Genomic DNA, 20,273 nt, shown 5'->3' with positions numbered 1-20,273 from the left:
CATAAATTATCAAGATGACTGCATCCTCTGCAAATAGTTTGTGGCACAGAGAGAGCTTAAAGGAGTAGTATAAACCCCAAATGACTTTTTTTTCATTGATTACTCCTGCCATGGAGACTTGAGTTCAATAATAGTTTTGTTGTATTTGTCGCAGACCAAAATGTAATTATAGTAAATTTACCCACCATTGATTCCGGATGGGGACCCAAATGCATTCGGATCCCCATCCGGAAACAATGGGGGTAAATCTATTGTAATCAGATGTACTTACTTTAAGGTAAATATGAGGAGGTGATTGTTTGGGAAGGAAGGGTGTGCACAAACCAAAGTAAGAATTATTTTGGGCCAGAGACCTTCTTTGAAGCCTATATAATAACAGTACAGTTTATGTTCAATTATCACCGTAGTACACTTCTTCCTTTTTCTCCTCCAGCCATATTTTGAGGATTAGTAGCTTCAGGAATCTGTGTCGAAGTTCAGAAGTTGACTTGACAGACGTTGTAGACTCATTTCTTACATTGTTGTTTCCAGATGCTCTATAAAACAAAATGCAATATTGACCAAAATAGCAGGTTAGAAGAAACGTTAAAATGGTCATTTTAGACATGTTTTATACACAAAGAGGTTCGAGGTCACTTTTCAGAAGGTGATTTGCCATTTTCAAAATAATTAAATGTAGACCCGAGTTAAACTAAATGTAATGCCTCAACTCATAAAAGCCAAAGTGCTTGTCGGGTTGGGAGGTGCCCCGTTTAAATATGATTATTTATTGGAGTCCCCAGTTCAACCATATTAATTTAGTGGGGTCACAATTATATAATTGTGTGGGTAAAGGCCTGAAAAGGCTGAGAACCAGTCAATAACAAACAGTATTGAACTTCATATATGGATTAATACCTTTGGTTCAAAATAAATAACCTGCAGTACATTAACGCTTCCGATGCCAGAGCTTTGTCGTTGATTAACCACCATGTATCTTTCCCATTTTTTTTAACAAATTTTCGGTCGGTGGCAGCGAACATGTGGTTGTGTGCGTGGCTGTCGCTTACAGCCAGTCAACATATTGGCTGTGTCCGAAATGCGGAACACGTTCCCTACTCCCTAACCCTAAATGAGGGATCCAGATGTAGTGTACTACAGTAGTGAACAAATCAGCGCATTTCGGACACTACTCCGTCGCCATCTGGTTGCGTCATCGCTGTCGCACAGTTAAAACGCTCAGAGCCCTGGCTTTTGAGTAATAAATAATAGCCGATCTACAAGCTCTCAACAGGGGGCGAAGCGACACGTTGTGAGCTTGTACATCAACATCCCAGTGCTTGTAGATTGTAAATAACATACAACCATGTTGCAGTGCTATTATGAGAAATATGCCTCTATAATTATGTTTTTATTTATCACAATTCAATAAAATAATGTTATAAAACTATACATATATTTTTTAATTTGTATTCATTCATTGGTGAATGAATGAATAATGTCTGTGCCAAATTCATTTGTCTCGCATGCAGACGAGATATACACCCATGTTTGTGATAAAATAGGTTATTCTTGCTAATTTAAATAACATATTATTTATCATGATTATTATTATCAGCTGTGGAAGGTTGGGAAGAAAAGAGAGATTGAAAAACAAAAGCCTCCAGCGTCTATTCTCGTATATTCTCTTCATAAACAACTTCAGAGCTTTTTTCATTTGTTCTCTGGTGACAAGGCTGTGGACATTTGTACGAGTTGTTTTCTTTAGCCGGTGGTTCTGCTACGAGCAGCTCTGTTGCTTTTACTCAGCAACAGGTGGCTACGGCTAGGGCTAGCTGCGTTCGTTGCGTCCTATAGTTGTGGCTGGATAGCGGCCGCAGCGCAGTGCATTGTGGGGCGGTAGGGCTTGAATAGTGACCATCGAATGCACACTACAAATCCAAATGCATTGTGGGATACTTCAGTACACTATATTAGGGTACAAAACTACTCACTATACATTTGGACACTAGTTCAAAATGGCGGAGCCCCCTTTTAGTACACTACATTAGAGAATAGGGTGGATTTCGGACACAGCCATTGTCTTAAAAAAAAAAAAAAAAAAACTGCAGCGATCCGCCAATCTGCTACAGTCCATAGAAAACAGGGCCTTTCTGAGCAAACGAGCAATGTGGTGAAAACAAAGGGAGAAAAAGCCATTTCACAGGGCCAAAATAGAATGGATGTGAATAAAGAAGTGACATCGAGCAGAATCTGAACGTTTTTTTTTTATCTCACCAGTGGACACTGCAGCGCTGTTTACCTGTTTACCATGGTAACCTGTACACACGTCCCTGGACGTGATAATAGGGCTGTGGCACCGCGGTAATGCATCTTTCTGACATGGCACGTTTGCCGTGTCCTAGTAATTCAGTTTCAATTAGAGGCTGCCGTTTATTTTGGCAGCGTGGAGAAGTTTAAGGGCAGCGAGGCAAGCGGCCGCAGTCCCCGCTCGTATGTGTATGTGCTAGATTGTGGTCCAATTTTCTTTTCCGTGCTTGGCGGCTGGCACGCAGGACGACAACAACAGTGGCTGCTAGCTGTAATATCGCCCGGCAATTACTAGTCTAGCGATTGTTGCTCCATATGAGATAATGCGGCACGGTCAACGCTGATCCAAGCGGGAGCCACCACGGCACCCGCATAATTCTTATCACGTTGTTTTGTTTTCTTATCGGACGTGTTAATTAAAAATTAAGTGTCTGTATTCACTCTATGTTGACAAACAAAAATAAAGCTTCCTGTGTAAAAGAAATTGGTCTTTCTAACCAGAGCAATGTAAAAATAGTTATCAAAAGTTCAAAAGTCCCTACAAAGTTTATTTTAACCTTAACAATCACTCGATCCATCCTAACGTTTTTGAGAGAATTTTCTTTGGGCTTTTATAGACATATGTAAAATTGAGAGAAGCTCTTTTCAAAGCTATGTGGGAGAATTGAGAGATCAACAATCACTCTTGTACCTTCCAAGAAGATGGATTTAAGTGAAGCGTGCAGGTCGAGTGAGCATGGAGTCTTCAGGACCCACTGTCAGGATCTCAATGGAGATGTGGGACATGTCTGGAGGTTTAGTCCTAACAACCACAATAACATGTCAAATGTCAACTTGCATGGTAGAAAACAAGTCACACACACTAAGAGGAAGATATATTTTGGAATTATATTCAATCGAAAAAAAATAAAGAAAAAAAAAACGTTAATGTCATGCATACATCATTAAAGGAGTAGTTCACCCCCCAACTGCACTGCCCTGAATAGGCACCCAAAAGAATTTGGGTCAGAATCAATAGGGGTAAATTTACTTGACCCTTGACCCTAAATGTACCCCCATTGATTCTAACCCAAATGCATTTTTGGTGGTAGCTAAGTAATAATATACCCAAATATATTAAAGTAACAAAGATGTTAAAGTGTTAAATAAATTGAATCCTGTGGTGTGGACTTAATATAAATCCCCAAATAATATCCTGTACTCAATAAAAAACCTAGCCCTGTTTCAATTCCGAGTTTGTCATTGAAAAAGCTGTTAAAAGCCGGGTTCAAATATTAGCCTCTAGAGGGCGATGTTCACTATGATAATAAATATCATAGAATAGATGAATCAGCCTTCTTTCTCATATCAAGATCAAGATCATAAGATTAAATCACTACAGATCATACCGGACTAGATCACATTGGATTAGACCATCAGATTATCAGACCAGAGATTACAGACTAGACTAGATCTGAGATTGTTCAAGGAATACCAAGGCCTGGGCCCCCCAGCCTTATGCAATTGACTGTTGTTGAACGACACATGGCTCTTTTATTAATAAAGCCATGCTACTCGGACGGCTGAGGGGAACATTAGATAAGACTTATATGGACTAAAGATAGTACCTACACAGACGGTTGTCCAAATGTTTTTTGCGTAAAGGTTTTTCGTATAGACTGGCTACATCAAAATTCCACCATGGAAATATCTAATCGTTGCTTGTCTTCATACCTGGAGAAGTCCTGCAGCCCTGTGACCCTCTCATGGCTTGCATGTTGGGGTGACAGTCAACCCCAGTTGTGGTGTCCGGGATGAACAGAGTGTTCATTTTGTAGCAGTACCTGCGTGTGTTGAAGAAATGATAAGTTAGCAGTGTAAGGGTCCATTGTACGCTCAGAGAGTTAGACATACAGTATAAGGGGTCCATTTGGTTTCATGTAAACACCCTCAGAGATACAGACATGTAAGGAGTCCATTTGGTTCTATTTGTACTCAGACTGAGTTATATACCTGTAAGGGTCCATTTGGTTACATGTGTACACACACACTCAAGTGGCGGCTAGTCAATTATTTTCTAGGGGGATCGCTAGCCACGCAATAAAAAAAAAAGCCATGACTATCACCTTATGGCTTAACTTTTACTCAGTGGTGGAAAAACAATCACATTCTTTACTGCAGCATCAATCAATAGGCCTACTGCAATGTAGAAATACTCTGTTACAAGTAGAAGTCCAAATAACAAGTATTGGTATCAAATGTAGCATAGGTAAGCCTAGGAAAGCCAGCATTCTTAATCCTGTATCATACAAAACAAACCGCGAGTGTTTCTGATCAGAACTCACCTAGTTGTGTTGCTTTTTATGTCTCAATAAGTTTGCTTTATACTTCGACGTACGACGGTAACGCGAGTCAAACACCGCCGATCTACAAGCAAAGTTGTGGGCTTGTAAATCGTGTGGGGTGCTGGTGTCTTGGTGAGCCGTCCACCGGCATGAACGGGTTAATGTTCACCAGCACGCAGCATTAGGAAGTGCATGGGGGTGGGACGTTCGTGAACGAATCGAATCTTTTGAACGGCTCTTTCAAGTGAACGATGGGATCCGGTTACCGCAGTAGAGAGCCGTTCATTTGGGGAGGGGGGGACTCCCCTCCCCCCAAATTCAACATCTCCTTGCTACTCCACTGAGTTTTAAGTCAGCCAGATCCATGGCTCGGTCTCACTTCAAATCAGCCATAAATCCCACCAAACTGCAGCTGAGTCTCTGCTACAGCACATTGTAACCGTGCGCTCCAAACCAGCGCTCCTCGCCCTCCTATTTTCTTCTACTGAAGAGGATTGTATCGCGCATGTACAAATTAAAGCGAGACTCAATGGAAAAAGATCTATGCGCGCACAGAACTGTCAGGTATCAGTAACGTTCTACAACATAGGACATTTTTATCAACAAATTGAGTGGCATTCACAGCAGATTATACGTTTTACTCACTGGTTAATCACTATTATATGATATTTACCTTGCTGGCTTGCTAATTTTAAATAAATCACTTAATGCAGAATTCAAAATATATTTTATTCTGGTTGTTTGCCTCGGGGGTTCGGCGCAGTAGCGCCCCTATGGGCCGGCCGCCGCTTACAGACCCATAAAGGGCCATTTGTACAGTGAGTAACATACTTGTAACACCCAACCAATATTAATTACAGTAAATAAAATAGTAGTGCACTATGCAGTGACATAACTACAGGGAGAAAAAAAAGATGAAAGAATACAAATTTTGGTTGTATTTATGGGTGACAAACATCACAGTAAATCAACACAGATCTGCCTACCAAAGCTGGTACGTCCGCTGGCCTTCGCGCCGCTTGCAATGTCGTGGACAATAATTACAGTCTGTTCGCCCAACTGGGACATTGGACAACTGGGATTTTCCCCAACCCTGCGGTGCGTATGTGCTCGTGCACGAACGTTAGAGAGTGTGTACGCGCGTGCGCGGCAACGTGCGCATTGCTTTTAAGTGTCCCGATTTTAGGTAACAGTGGTTGGCGTCAAGGTTTGAAAGGCTGAAACTATGTTCACCCTAACTTAACTATGTGTGCATAAACACGACGCCATTAGCGTTAGTTTGGTAGCTACCCAGCTAGCTAACCTCAACAAGGCATAACACAGTACACACAGCAGTCAAAAACACACTCACCTTTCAAAATTAAGTTCCAGGAGAAGGGTTAAGTATGTTTATATCAGCATTTTTGCTCCTCCGTCATTATTTGTTGCAGCAGCAGCCGGCTGCTTCCTCTACTTCTTCCTGCCTGTGGAGTCCATTGAGTTGATTACCCATTACCGCCACCTACTGGTCTATTCTGATATATGAAATGAATGTAACCTCAGCAATATCAAACATCAAACATATAATTATCCAAATTAGCCCTTACCCGTTCAAAGATATGAGCTCCGAAATGATGTGCAGTGTGTGGGTTATGGGATGCACTGTGCACACAGTATATGAGGGATGGAAAGTAACTTTAACTGGTGGTTGCATGATAATATGTTGGAGCATCAATGTAAGAAATACCCGTTTCGTTTAATGGCTACAGAGATACTGTGTACCGATCTGCATGATTTTTGGACAACATCTGTAACAGGGCCAGAAACACACACACACACACACACACACACACACACACACACACACACACACACACACACACACACACACACACACACACAGAGCTGGTTAAACATGTTGCCTCATGCTAGATGCAGATCATATGCCTCATGCTAGATGCAGAATAGATATAGATACACCATAAAAATGCTAATATACAGCATATGATTTGTGAAAGTGACAAACGGGCTTCACAGCTATGTAAGGTGATGCGATTTCAGATCAATTGCTCCAGCCACTGAGGAGAAACGCTGTGACAGACAATTCAATTCAAAGACAGACACTCACTCACTCACTCACTACCTCACTCACTCAGACAGACATTCAGTATAGATGTCTGTCTGTCTGAGTATCTGTCTGTCTGTCACAGCGTTTCTCCTCGGTGGCTGGACCAATTGATGTGAATCCGCATGACCATTAGCATATGAACAGACCTGACATAACTGTGAAGCCCGTTGGTCACTTTCACAAATCGTATGCTGTATATTAGCATTTTTATGGAGTATCTTTTCTGCATCTAGCGTGAGGCATTTAGATTCTGCATCTAGCATGAGGCAACATTTGTAACCAAAATCTTTGCATCTGGGCCCAGAAGAAACAAATCAGATTGAGATGGGGTCTGCAGCCAAACACATCTATTTTGGGGGTCCTCGACATGACACTGTTGGAACCACTGATATATATCATGTGTTTTTCATAAAACTGTTTAGGATTTACAAGAGCTTTGTTGACTCAAGAATGCTGTTTCTGCTGGGAGGAGTGTGTGTGTGTGTGTGTGTGTGTGTGTGTGTGTGCGTGTGTGCGTGCGTGCGTGCGTGCGTGCGTGCGTGCGTGCGTGTGTATTTTCAACACATTGTCATGTTATATTGTTTTTATTATATTACAAATTTATGCTTTACATGCTACATTTTGCTGGGTTCTACAACATTTCTTCTGTTATTCCTACATTTCCACAGGCAAGCACCACTAATCCCTCATATAGCCTATTGTACACACCCCATCACCTACACTCTGCACATAATTTGAAGCACATATCTTTGAACGGGTAGGACTAGTTAATATTAAGACAAAACGCCCACTATGTCTATTCAACCAACAAATTGTAGGTTAATAATAAGTAGGTCTGTATGTCCTTTCTGTATGCCCTTATGCTTGAACTTAAATATTATTCTAATATAATATAATATAATATAATATAATATAATATAAAATAATATAATAGAATACAATAGAAAAAAAGGAATATAATTCATTAGAGGCTTTGAAATTGATTATTCTAAATGATGGATGGCATGTTGTATAATTGCATATACATAGCTATTTGACTTGAGAAGCAAAACGGGTAGAAAAGTTTTAAATCAAAATGACGTTGCGACCGTTGGTAGCAGTTTACTCTGAAAACCATAACACCTTGATGTGTATTTAGCTAAGCTGACCTATGATATCACATTCCGTCCTTGTCCCTTGTAAGCCCATATATGTCGATCCCTGATGACATCAATATTAAGTCCATAGCTTGGAATGCCGTATATGGACATAGTGTTTGAGTCTCATGTGGTCTATAGCCTAACATAAGACATCTATGATGTCAGGCAAAGTCATATCCATATTTTTTTTACATACATAGACTATACATACATACATACATACAGTACATACATGCATACATACATACATACATAGCCTACATATATATATTGATTGATTGAGTATTTTATTAGACGGAGAACATAACAAGTATAGTCAATAATACATTAAAATAATGTAGTCCAGTACAATTAGAGTTAAACACCCTGATTAAAAGGAGCATCCCAAATAAGTATTTCTGTTTTTTTTTATTTATTTATTTTATTGTTTTTTACGTCGGAACTCCTAGGTATTTGACTCGTGGATCTAACAAATAGCAAAAGAACAACAAAACATTAAAATATCATGTCACACACACACACACACACACACACACACACACACACACACACACACACACACACACACACACACACACACACACACACACACAGAGCTATATGCAGCTATTCATTGATGTTATTGAAGAACATCTGTGGATGGATGGATGGATGGATGGAGGGATGGAAGGATGGATGGATGGTTGGTTGCTTGGATGGATGGATGGATGGACTACAGCTGCAGCACAACATTCTCTCCAGGCATATCTCCAAACCAGAGACTGGCTACTGCTACAAAGTCCATCACTATGCACCAGTCCCTACCACAGACCCCATTGCCCCAGACTCTGGGTCAATGGGGTCTGTGGTATCAAACTGAATTTCAGTAGATAGTCTGGCTCAGACTATCTATAGGAATTAGGAGTTGGAATAGATTCAGCACCCCTGAAAAACCATAGTTAGATACCTCACGACTTTTCATTTTTTCCATATTTTTTCAGACAGTGTATTCCACTGAGTATGTGCACAGTAGGTGTACACTCTCATCAAGTGTTTAGCAATATTTTCTTATTTTATTTTTCAGAATAGAATCAATTCAACAATACCCCAATCAATACCCCCAATCCTGTACAGTGATTATACACTGTACAGCTTAACAATAACCAATATACCAATATTAAATGCCCAGGGAGACATTTTTACTCAAATAATAATGGTTGGAATGGATTCAGCAAGCCGGATAACCCCCAGTTAGACACCTCACAAGTTCATTTTAGACTCCTATAAGAACATTTTGGTGAAGAAAGCTATTGCTTATACATTTTTTCACAGATGGTCCACACATCTTGCTAAAATGTCCTAATTATGTGGATAAGACAGATGGTGCGACCTTGCCCTTTGAGGCCCTTTAGTTCGCTCGGATGGATGGATGGATGGATGGATTGATGGATATTAGCTATACCTACCTACCTACAGTACCTACCTACCAACCCACCTCCCTACCTATCTATTATCTTACTTTCCTCACAATACTTTCCTCGGTCTGGTCGTGACCCTCTTTTTTTGGTTAAATTTTGACTGAAGACTGTGACAAGTCTTCAGGTTCTGAATGTGGTTCCTCATCGGAGATGATACGAAGCTCCTCAGCGTCCTACATGCTGCTTTTGAGGCGCAGTGGTGAAATGAACTGAAGGCAAGGGCAAGTCGAATTGTGCGGTCGGGAGGCGGCGGTATCTATCGATCTATCGATCGATAGATAGAGATATATAGATATATATAGATAGAGATAGAGATATAAAGATATAGATAGATAGATAGATAGATAGATAGATAGATAGATAGTCTGATTGATTGATTGATTGATAGATAGATAGATAGATAGATCGATAGATCGATAGATAGATAGATAGATATATCTCTGTCAATTGGCCTACTGATCTATCACTTACAATCTGTCAATTTCATAAAAGTATTAAAGACAAATTAATACAAAAAAAGATTGTTGTATAAAAAAATATTTATAAAATGTCCTCAAAAATGTTTGGGGACCGCCTGCAGTATCTCCATAAGCTATGTTTAGAAATGTTTATCTATAATCTCTAATACAATCTTCAATCAATCAAACTCTGTATTTTGAACCTGATCAGAATCTTTATTCAAAAACTTTTAATTTGAAGGCTGATCAAAACTGGGTGTAAGCCCTGGCCCAAGCAAAGATCGCTAATGCAGAGCAGTATAATCAGAGAGTGGTGTCACCGCGGGGTCAGAAACAGCGCTGGTCACGTGGTTCATTGTCACTTTACACCTCATAGACTTCAATGCATTTTGTAAACTTCCGGTTCGCCGTTTGTCACTATACGCCAATAGATGTGTACGTAGAAGACCTGGCCCCATGAAGTGAACGGGAGTGACGCAACTCTCCATTCTAGGGCTCTGCGCTAATGTAGTTATATACTACACAGCTGTTTCCTGTTTTCAGCGGATTTGCGAATTGCGATTGGCTGAGCTTTCGGCTCCGCCTCCCGGCTGCACTATTCGAGTTGCCCTTGCCTTAAGTTTTCATCACTGCCTCAAAAGCACTGCAGCTGAAGCATGTCCGACAACGAGGACCTCCGCATCATCTCTGATGATGATGATGAACAAGCAGAACCTGAACAACAACCCGAAGACCTGTCACAGTCTTTGGTACCAAAAAAGAAGGCCACGACCAAGGCCACTACCCGACCGAAACGTCGGGCTCCCACTCGGGGGAAAAAAAAGAAGCTGACTGCAAACTTGGGTAAGTTTCTTTGCATGTTTGTTAGCATTTAGCCACTGCCAACTAGCTAGCTAGCAACCAAGCCACCACCACGCCACTAACAAACGGGCATCAAGAGAAATTAAATAAAATGCTTTGGACAATGGCACGTGAGAATATTTATACTCATTGGTGTTTTTGTTATTCAAGTTACAATGACTACAAGGCCTGTGATTTACTTTGTAAGCTGAATAAAACGTGTATGTATTTTCTACTACTGGCATGGTCACATTCCAGCACTCTAGCCACCGTAACTGAACTATTTAAAGGAGTTAAATATAAGTATTGCAGACTAATCCCTTTTCACAAACCTTTCGAAGCTATTGTTTAAAACTAAGGGATATTTCACTTTCAAATACTTAAAAATAATCACTGATGGCTGGCCTTTTTTTAACTTCATAATGTATTGTACATTTGTCCTTTTCAATGCATGAAAAAAGTGAGAACTCTGTCAGCTCTAACTAGGAGGGCAGTATAATTCACCAGAAACATTTTTTAATATCATGGTTAAAAATACATTTGTACTTCTAGAGCGGCCATTTCTAGGGACAACAAAGCCTTACACAGGTGTTCTGATTGGCATAAAGCATTGGTTTTATGCAATCAAACAATTGAAACACCTGTTTGGCCCCCGCTAATGATGTAGCCGCAGGCACACACTATTGGAATGGGATGTGTTTGCTGGAATAAAATATCCAAATACTGAATCAAGCAACTTAAACTGAAAGTGACATATCTAATCCCTGGGACAAGTTGATTCATTATGAGCAGCTAAGTAAATTATGTGCAACTGGTACACAAATTAATTTCAAACTCTAAACTCTAATTAACCCTCAAATTCTAAGCCATTTCCCCACATTAAAATGGCTTCAGTCATTGAAATTGAGTTTGAGATGGAATACACACAAATGTGAACTCTGATTGGCATTAATTAGGCTCTATTATAAGCAGCCACACTGGAAAGAAATTGGGCCCCTTTCCTTGCTGCTTTCTTGGTTGTAGGTACCTTCCCTTCCTAGTTACTGTTGCTAACCAGGACAAGCTACCTGGCATTCATCTACATTTTAATGGCGGATGTGATAGGGTGTCTGTATGTTGTAGAACAGCAGCTGATTAGGAACCCTAGTTTCACCTATGCTGATTACTATTATCCCCTGCACCTGTTTGTAGCCTCTGGAGTGTGCTATCTGTCTGTGCTCAGTTCTACATGATAAGTCTATGTTTGAGACCTCACCCAAGTCTGTTTGAGTCCCAGTATATTACAGCGGACACTCTGTTTTCCATGTGAAAGATGGTCAACTGTTAGATTTTTTTTTTAGCAAGAGCTAAAAAAAAAAAACTAACCAACAAGGCCTGAAATATGCACTGAATATGTGCACAATATCCAGGTTTTCAGTGACAAGATAGAGGTGGTGTATCATTCTCAAAGGAAGAGAGAAACCACATCAGAGAGAAAATAAAATCCTGCTTTCCTCAAAATGTGACAGGTGAACAAAGGGTCTATTGTTCTATCAATGCTAGAGGTCAAAGGTCAAGGTCATGGGAAAGTAATAAACAAAGCTCAAGGTCAACAGGTTTATCATTGTTGTTGGGTTAGGGTCAAACATCAAGGTCATGGGAAAGTTCATGGTAAAGTTCATGGGAAAGTAATAAACAAAGCTCAAGGTCAACAGGTTTAACATTGTTGTAGGGTTAGGGTCAAACATTAAGGTCATGGGAAAAACTGTATTATGTTTAAATGTTGTGATCAAGTTTATGGTAAAAAATATAAATGATAATGGGTTAAAGCCTATGGGTTTGGGAAGTGTGAATTTGTGGGTTGGTGTTGTGGTGTTTTTTCTGCACATATTCCAAACATATTAAAACATTTGTTAAAACATGTGTTGGTCCGTCATTATTTTAATATGTAATATTGTAAAAACATTCCATTGATCCTAGAAGCAGTCTTCCTATGCGCTTAGTTTATCAAGTTCTTGGCTTGACTGTGTCAGTGAACTTGACATCGAAGGGGTCTGTCTGGATGTGTGTGTGTATGCTGTGAGCACTAAATGAATATGTGTGTTTGGATGCTGAGAAGGGATGTTACTGGCTATAGTATTGACCAATGAAAATGATTGTGGGTGGTGCTTATGGTTTACGTGAGCTTGAGGGGAGGGTTTGTGTAGGGTGGTGTGGTATGGTTTGGGGGTGTGTGATGTGATCGTGGGAAAGCTGATGTAATAATGACATCATTACTTCTATGAGGGTGAATCTGTGGGAAAAAAAAGTGTTGTGAATGGTTATCAATACGTTGGATTAGTCAATTATCTTTTTTATCTGAAAGGTATTATGATATTGTTATAGGTATTGTTGCCATTTAATGAATTGTGTCCATTTTATTTTGTGAGGAGAGTATCCGGTAAGTGAATTGAATGTGTCATGTATGATTGATGAGTAACCGGTGTATTGTCTGTATTGTCTTTTTTTTTTGGTGAAAAGCCTTATTGTCACGAGCCCAATAGGGTATTGTCACTTTTGTTGCTGCTAAAAGGAGCGTTGGAGAGGAGATTGGGAGTCAAATGGTTGGCCATTGATATCCTTTAGCGAACATACAGTATAAATATCTATTAATCTCCCAATCATAAGATATATCATGATGAGTGACTCTACCGTTGAACCTGAGCAGACAAGTTCGACTTCTTCTCCTGAAGCATCTGATTCTGTTGTTGAGAAAGAGTCTTGGAGCGCTAGAGAGTTTTTAGACAGAAATAGAGCTCTACTGATAGACATTTTATCAGCAAACCCTGACTATTTAAAGTCAAAATTAATTGAAAAGGGAATACTGACACTTGAGGAAATAGAGAATAGGTCTATATCTGATTGAAAAGATGAATGCAATTATAGATTTTTCTCTCTTAGAAGGTGAGTGTATTTTGTTTTTTCCTTATAATTCGATTGAATTTAATTTGTGAGAATTTAATTTGAACGATTTCTTTTTTTTTTCCCTTTTTCATCTTCCATCAGAAGAAGATCAAACTACTACATTTGCATACGAACCAATTTCACCACCGATGATTGCAAGTAAGAATAGGGTCATTTTAATTCAATATAATACAAAATATTTGTGAAATATTAAATATTAATATTAAAATCTTTTTTCTCTCAAGCTCAACGAAGAATTTCTGAAAACGAGGCTTCTGTGTTAGCGTTTATTAACGACTCCCCGACTAAATCATTCATCCCTTCAATCAATACTACCACTGACCCGGGGAACCCCGCGTGTGCATATCCACAAGTCAGCGTGATCAGAGACCGCCCCTCAATCCCCGGAGTGGGGTCTACAGCGGCGTCAGCTTTTCAGAGAGGTTTGAACACCGAGGCGTCAACATCTTCAGATAATGAGTCAAACCTTAGACCTCGGCAGTCTATGAGTGTTGTAGGCTATGTCTGTGAAACCAGCTCACCAGTCAGATCTCAACCACCCGAAACGATCCTAGATGAAGCGGACGATCCGTCCCATTTCACACCTCCGGCGGCCCCGTTCAAAAAGCGCCTCAGATTTTCTACATCTGACCACTCTCCGTGGACACCGACGACACCGCAGCGAAGGACTGTTAGACCGCATGGAGCACCGTATGGAGCAGAGGGTATGTACACACACACACACACACACACACACACACACACACACACTCTCACAAAAGTGTTTTTTTGTTTTTTCTGTTAAGGTGCTGACCAAGTTGAACCTATAACGATCCCTGAGAGTCCGAATATTCACGATCTTGAAGAGCAAGTGACAAACGGTGAGTTGAATTAAAAATGTTCATGTGACACAACTTGTATATAGATGAACGACACTAACGATTCTTTTTATTCACTCTCCTTATTGTTTCAGAGACGGTGGCGAAGGAGAGCTCTCCCGCGGTGCTGATGCCTGAGGTCCAGATCATTGAAGGTCCGATTGCTGTTGAAGTCTTGGTGGAACCGGACTCTGAGAATACGACGCCTGAAGAGAGTCAACAGCTTGGTATAAAATTAGAACAGGTGTTGAATCGCTTATTCAGAGCTGCAGAGGAAAATAATCGCTCGATCAGAATGTTATGCTTTGATGTGGAAATAACCAAGTAAAAACAAATAATGAGCATTTATCATTAACTAAAGTAGGCCTCTACTTTTTTTTTTCTTTTAAAAAAAGAGAAGTTAGTTTTGTATTTTAAATGAGTAATTCTCATTAACGTATAAGTAGTCTATTCCTCTACTTTTTTTTCTTAAAAAAGAGAAGTCAGTTTTGTATATTTTTTCTTTTGTAATTGAAATATAAAAATGGATATCCCTATACATTTAATAGAAGCTATTAACCAGTTAAATGATAACCCTTTAATTCCTGTAGAACTGCAAAATATGATTGATGAATTAGATCATCAAGATATAGCTGATATAATCAATGACTTAGAAAACATAGATAATTCTGATTTAATAGAACCGTTAACTCCTTTGTCAAATGGGATGATTGGGGGTGGTGAAAATGTGTTAAATGTTAATGATCCTCTTGAAGGCACGTCGAACGACCCTATTATAATTCGTAGAGATATGTTTCGAAATACAGAGATACGACAACTTTTAAACATAATTCCTCAAGATCCAAATGAAATAAATTATGCTGATTTCTATATAAACGTTATGACAAACGCTCAGACAACTTTGGAAAATATTCTTAACTGCACATCGCCAAACGACATTTTGCAGATAGAAATCACTGGTGAACATCTTCGACACTCGTCGTCTTTAATATTACGCGGCGACGAGACATTTGACACAAGCGGTTTTGAAGACCTACTTTCACATATTGTTCAGTCTAATTATGAGCTTGTTTCTGATCCATCTTTAACCATGGTTGTTCAAATTATTGAATCACCTTCTGGTTCGGGAAAACGTAGGAAGCTGGAAGGTGTTCTTGATTTTGAACTTTTAGATATAAAAGCAAAACATTTATTTGTAACTAGGAATCCAGACAATGAATTATGTTTCAGTATAAATTTAACACACTTATTCCACCCCAACGCAAACGATCATGAATGTGATCGTTTGGGAAAGGAAATTCACCTTAAAGCGGGGATGTCAGAGCATAAAGCTGTATCGTTTTTAGATATTATAAAATTTGAAAATACATTTGAATGTAAGATTGTAATATTTTATAGAATGCCTGAGAGTCAAGCTACAACTTGTAAATTTCAAACCGCAACTCCACCGAGAACTAAAACCTTTTACTTCTTTCTATTTAACATTCATTACTATGGGATTAAAAACGTGAACGGTTTTTTAGGATCATCTTTTACGTGCAATTATTGTCATTCAGGGTTCAACTCAAAATATAGTCATAGATGTAGTAGCTATTGTTCTGTTTGCTACGAAATAGAATGCAAATATACCTCTCAAAGTTCAATATGCCCAGACTGTCGACGTATTTGTAACTCGACAGACTGCTTTAATCGTCATAAATCATTGATTTTGAGAAATAATGGAAAACTCTTAGCCAATTGTGATATTAACAAATATTGTGAAAAGTGTGAACGCATTTATGTGCTTCCAATTTCTAATTTGGATGCAATTCACGTTTGTGAAGTAAAAAAATGTAACGTTTGTAAAGAACCTTTACCGCAATCTGACGATTCATCACGCAGTTGCTATATTCAAAAAGTAACCCCCGATCTCTCCTATTCAGAAAAATATGTATTCTACGATATAGAATCGTTTATAGATGATTCATCAAAAAATCACAAGCCCTTTTTAATATGCACGTTGTCAATGTGTGGAAAGTCTCATTGTTTTTATGGGGTAGATTGCGCTATACAGTTTCTAAAGATGTTTCGTAAACCCATTTTTAATAACTATACATTTATAGCTCACAACTCAAGGTCTTTTGACGGTTATATTATTCTCAACGCATTCATTCAATTAGGATTAACTCCAAACATCGTTATGCAGGGTGGGAAGGTTCTGAGTTTTGAGGATGTCGTTTTTAAATTGAAATTTATAGACAGTCTATCATTTTTAACCATGAGACTCTGCGAACTACCGACTTGTTTAGGTTTTTCTAATAAAATGGTGAAAGGTTTTTTTCCACACTTCTTTAGCTCGTTCAAAAATTTAAATTATGTGGGAGGTTACCCCGAACGTGAAACATATGGTTATAATCAAATGTCGCTCGAACAACGTGAGGATTTTGATAAATGGTATACAAATGTTAAAAAGTCTGGAAAAGATTTTGACTTTAAAAAAGAATCTATCATGTATTGCGCCAATGATACGTTAATTCTCAGAGAAGCATGTGTAATTTTTAGACAAAGCTTCATCGATCAGTGTCACATGGATCCATTTTCATGTATAACCATAAGCTCAGCCTGCATGAAACTGTTTAGAATGCGTTTTTTATCACCCAAATCACTGGCAATCCCTTGCCCTCTAAATTACAAGCGAAGGTCAAAAAACTTCTCTTCCGAGAGTATTTGTTGGTTAGACTATATCGCGCACAAACACTCTATTTTTATAGAGAATGCTATGAATTTGGGCGAAATTAGAATAAAGTCTAAAAATGGAAAGTCATATTATTTAGATGGCTGGGACCCTTGTACAAAAACTGCTTATGAATATAATTCTTGTATTCATCACGGTTGCCTTTTATGTTTCCAAGGTCATGACACGAATCCCTTAAATGGAAAACCGTTTGATGAAATATATCAGCAGACAATGTATAGAACAAAGTGTTTAGAAATAGAGCATGGGATTCGTGTAATCACAATGTGGGAGCATGAATGGAATCGCATGAAAAAAACTAATTGCGACGTCATTTCATTCCTATCAAACCGCAGAAAATCTATTTCAGGTTTGGACGCAAGAGCTAGTCTTTATGGTGGGAGGACTGAGACCGTCAGATTAAATTATACGGTTAGTGGTCCAGAAAAAGTTCACTATGTAGACGTCACAAGTTTATATCCATATGTTTTAAATTGTAAAGATTTCCCTCTATTTCACCCGACGCTTATTTTTTCAGACTTTAAAAGTGATATAAGTCAATATTTCGGATTAATTAAAGCTATTGTATTACCTCCAACTAATCTGTATATTCCAGTCTTACCCTACAGATTAGAAAAAACAAATAAATTAGTTTTTACTCTTTGTAGGAGTTGTGCCGAGGCAAATAATCAAAAGAGTCCCTGTTCACACAATGCCCGTGCTAGAGAGCTGACGGGTGTGTGGGTCTCTGAGGAATTAAATTATGCGCTATCCTTGAATTATAAGATAGTTAAACTGATAGAGGTTTGGCATTTTGAACATAGAAGCAATACCATTTTTAAGGAATACATTCGATGCTTTTTAAAGATTAAACAATCTTCATCCGGATTTCCGAGTCAATGTATCACTGATGAGGATAAAATTAAATATGTTACAGATTATGAATTAACGGAAGGTATAAAGTTAGATATCAATCAAATTGAAAAAAATCCAGGTAAAAGGATGGTAAGTAAACTTTGTCTTAATTCATTATACGGAAAATTTGGTCAAAGAAATAATTTACCTAAAACCGAACTTGTTACAAAAGTTGAAAGATTTTTCGAATTATGTTTTTCAAACCGCCACAAAATAAAGTATTTCTCATTCTTAAATGACAAAGTAGCTTTGATACAGTGGAGCTATGCTGACAACTTTATTTCAGAACCTAATAAAACTGGAAACATATTCATTGCCAGCTTTACAACAGCTTATGGACGTTTAGAATTATATAAATATCTACACTCTTTACAAACTGTTCCTACAGCTCATATTTTATATTTTAATACAGACTCTCTGATATACTGCTCAGCTGATGGATCACACTTACTTCCTTTAGGAAATTATTTAGGCATGTTAACGAACGAATTAGATGATAATGATTATATTGTTCAATTTTTTTCTTCAGGACCGAAATCGTACGCATTTAAAACTTTTAATAACAAGATTGTATTAAAATGTAAGGGTATTACACAAACGTATGAAACCTGTCATACCGTAAACTTTTCATCCATGAAAAGTTTAATTTTGGGATATATAAAAACGTTTGACAAAGGGGTTAACGACGAAAATGATGATGATAAAAAAACTGTTTTGTATGCTTTACAACGTTGTATAAAAAGAAATAAAAACGGATTCTTTCTTCAAAACATATCTGTATTGAAGAAGATTAGGGTTGTTTTTGATAAACGACATCTTCTACACGGTGGTACAACTGAACCTTTTGGTTATAAAAAAAATGTCTGATAATAAAATGATTGATTTTCCATGTGTGGATTACAAATTGAAACTCGTTCACCCGTTTAGTGCACAATTGTGTGGTCCGAGCGGATGTGGAAAATCTACTTTGGTTTATAAGTAAGCAATTTACCCCGAGTGAGAGGACATTATGCTCTGATAATGTCCTGTGTTAGGGTGTTATCGGACGAGGCGAAGCCGAGTCCGATAACACCCTAACACAGGACATTATCAGAGCATAATGTCCGACCCCGAGTGGTAAATAGCTTTTCTACCACTTTTTCCCTTATACATGAAAGAAAACACATAGTTGTAACTTGCAAGGATCTTAAGTTACAATCATTATTGCCTATAAAACTTCCGCGAGACAGCAGATAGTTCCACCAACAACATCTTCTACTCACCAACAGATGGCGCCAACTCCATACTAATCCATGCGTCTAGCTTACAGCTAAGCTAACGTCAGTTAGAAGTACCGTTCCGGCCGTAAATAGAGGCTGTTCGCTTCCAGAAAGGCATAGGTTCAGAGAAAAGGGGCTTTAAAGTTGGCGGATTGCATTGGATCCAAATAAATCGGCGACTATAGCATGCACGTTAGTGAACATAGGACCGTTGCCACGGTCATTTGTTGGTTGGGGGAAAGGTGTTCCGACTACCTCCTGAAGTCCCCGGATGTACACTGAGGCTCATTGATCTCGGACAAGTCCTCACACAACTTTGCGGCAGTAGTTCTCTCATAACCTCCGGAATTTAGCCAATCAGAATCCAGTATTTGAACACGTGACTCGAAAAAGTGGTAGAACATGTTATTAAACCTTGACAAGAGTTTCACTGTAATCCCTGACAATATATATTTTTTTTATTCTTGTTGGCAAAATATCTATTCTGATCTTCAATCTAAAATAAAAAATTTGACTTTTGTAAACCGGCTTCCTGATTCTTTTGAAGATTGTGATCTGTTTGACCATGGTGATAATCATTTGATTATAATTGATGACCTCATGACAGAAGCCAGCACATCTGTAAACATTCTGAAACTGTTTACAATGTTTAGACATCATTTAAAGATTAGCGTTCTTCTTTTGAATCAAAACATGTTCTTTCAAGGTCGTTTCTCGAGGACCATAAGTTTGAACACGATGTACTATTTCATATTTAAAAATCCAAGGGACGGGCAATCGATCAAAACCTTGGCACAACAGATGTACCCTGATGACGTCAAGTTCATCTCAGAGGCCTACAAAGATGCTGTCTCAACTAGGTATAATTATTTATTGATTGATCTGACCCAGCAATCTCCAGACGAGATTAGAGTGAGGTCAGGGATGTTGTACGATAAGTCTCCAATTACTGTCTACCTAAGGAGAACCTGA

General features: G+C 38.6%; 1 long non-coding RNA gene across 1 annotated transcript; it reads right to left on the bottom strand.

Annotated features, from left to right (window-relative positions):
• Positions 1 to 384: 384 nt before the first annotated feature.
• On the bottom strand, positions 385 to 6,044 carry LOC308280759. The gene is made up of 4 exons (XR_013961779.1): positions 5,965 to 6,044; positions 4,003 to 4,112; positions 2,981 to 3,091; positions 385 to 536 (listed from the first exon to the last, which is right to left on the bottom strand). It is a non-coding gene; the product is annotated as an uncharacterized lncRNA (long non-coding RNA).
• Between the last annotated feature and the right edge of the window lie 14,229 nt (positions 6,045 to 20,273).

This window comes from Nannobrachium achirus, assembly GCF_963921795.1.
Source record: "Nannobrachium achirus genome assembly, contig: SCAFFOLD_44, whole genome shotgun sequence".
NCBI classification, from domain to species: Eukaryota; Metazoa; Chordata; class Actinopteri; order Myctophiformes; family Myctophidae; genus Nannobrachium; species Nannobrachium achirus.
This window is presented reverse-complemented; position numbering and strand designations above follow the sequence as displayed.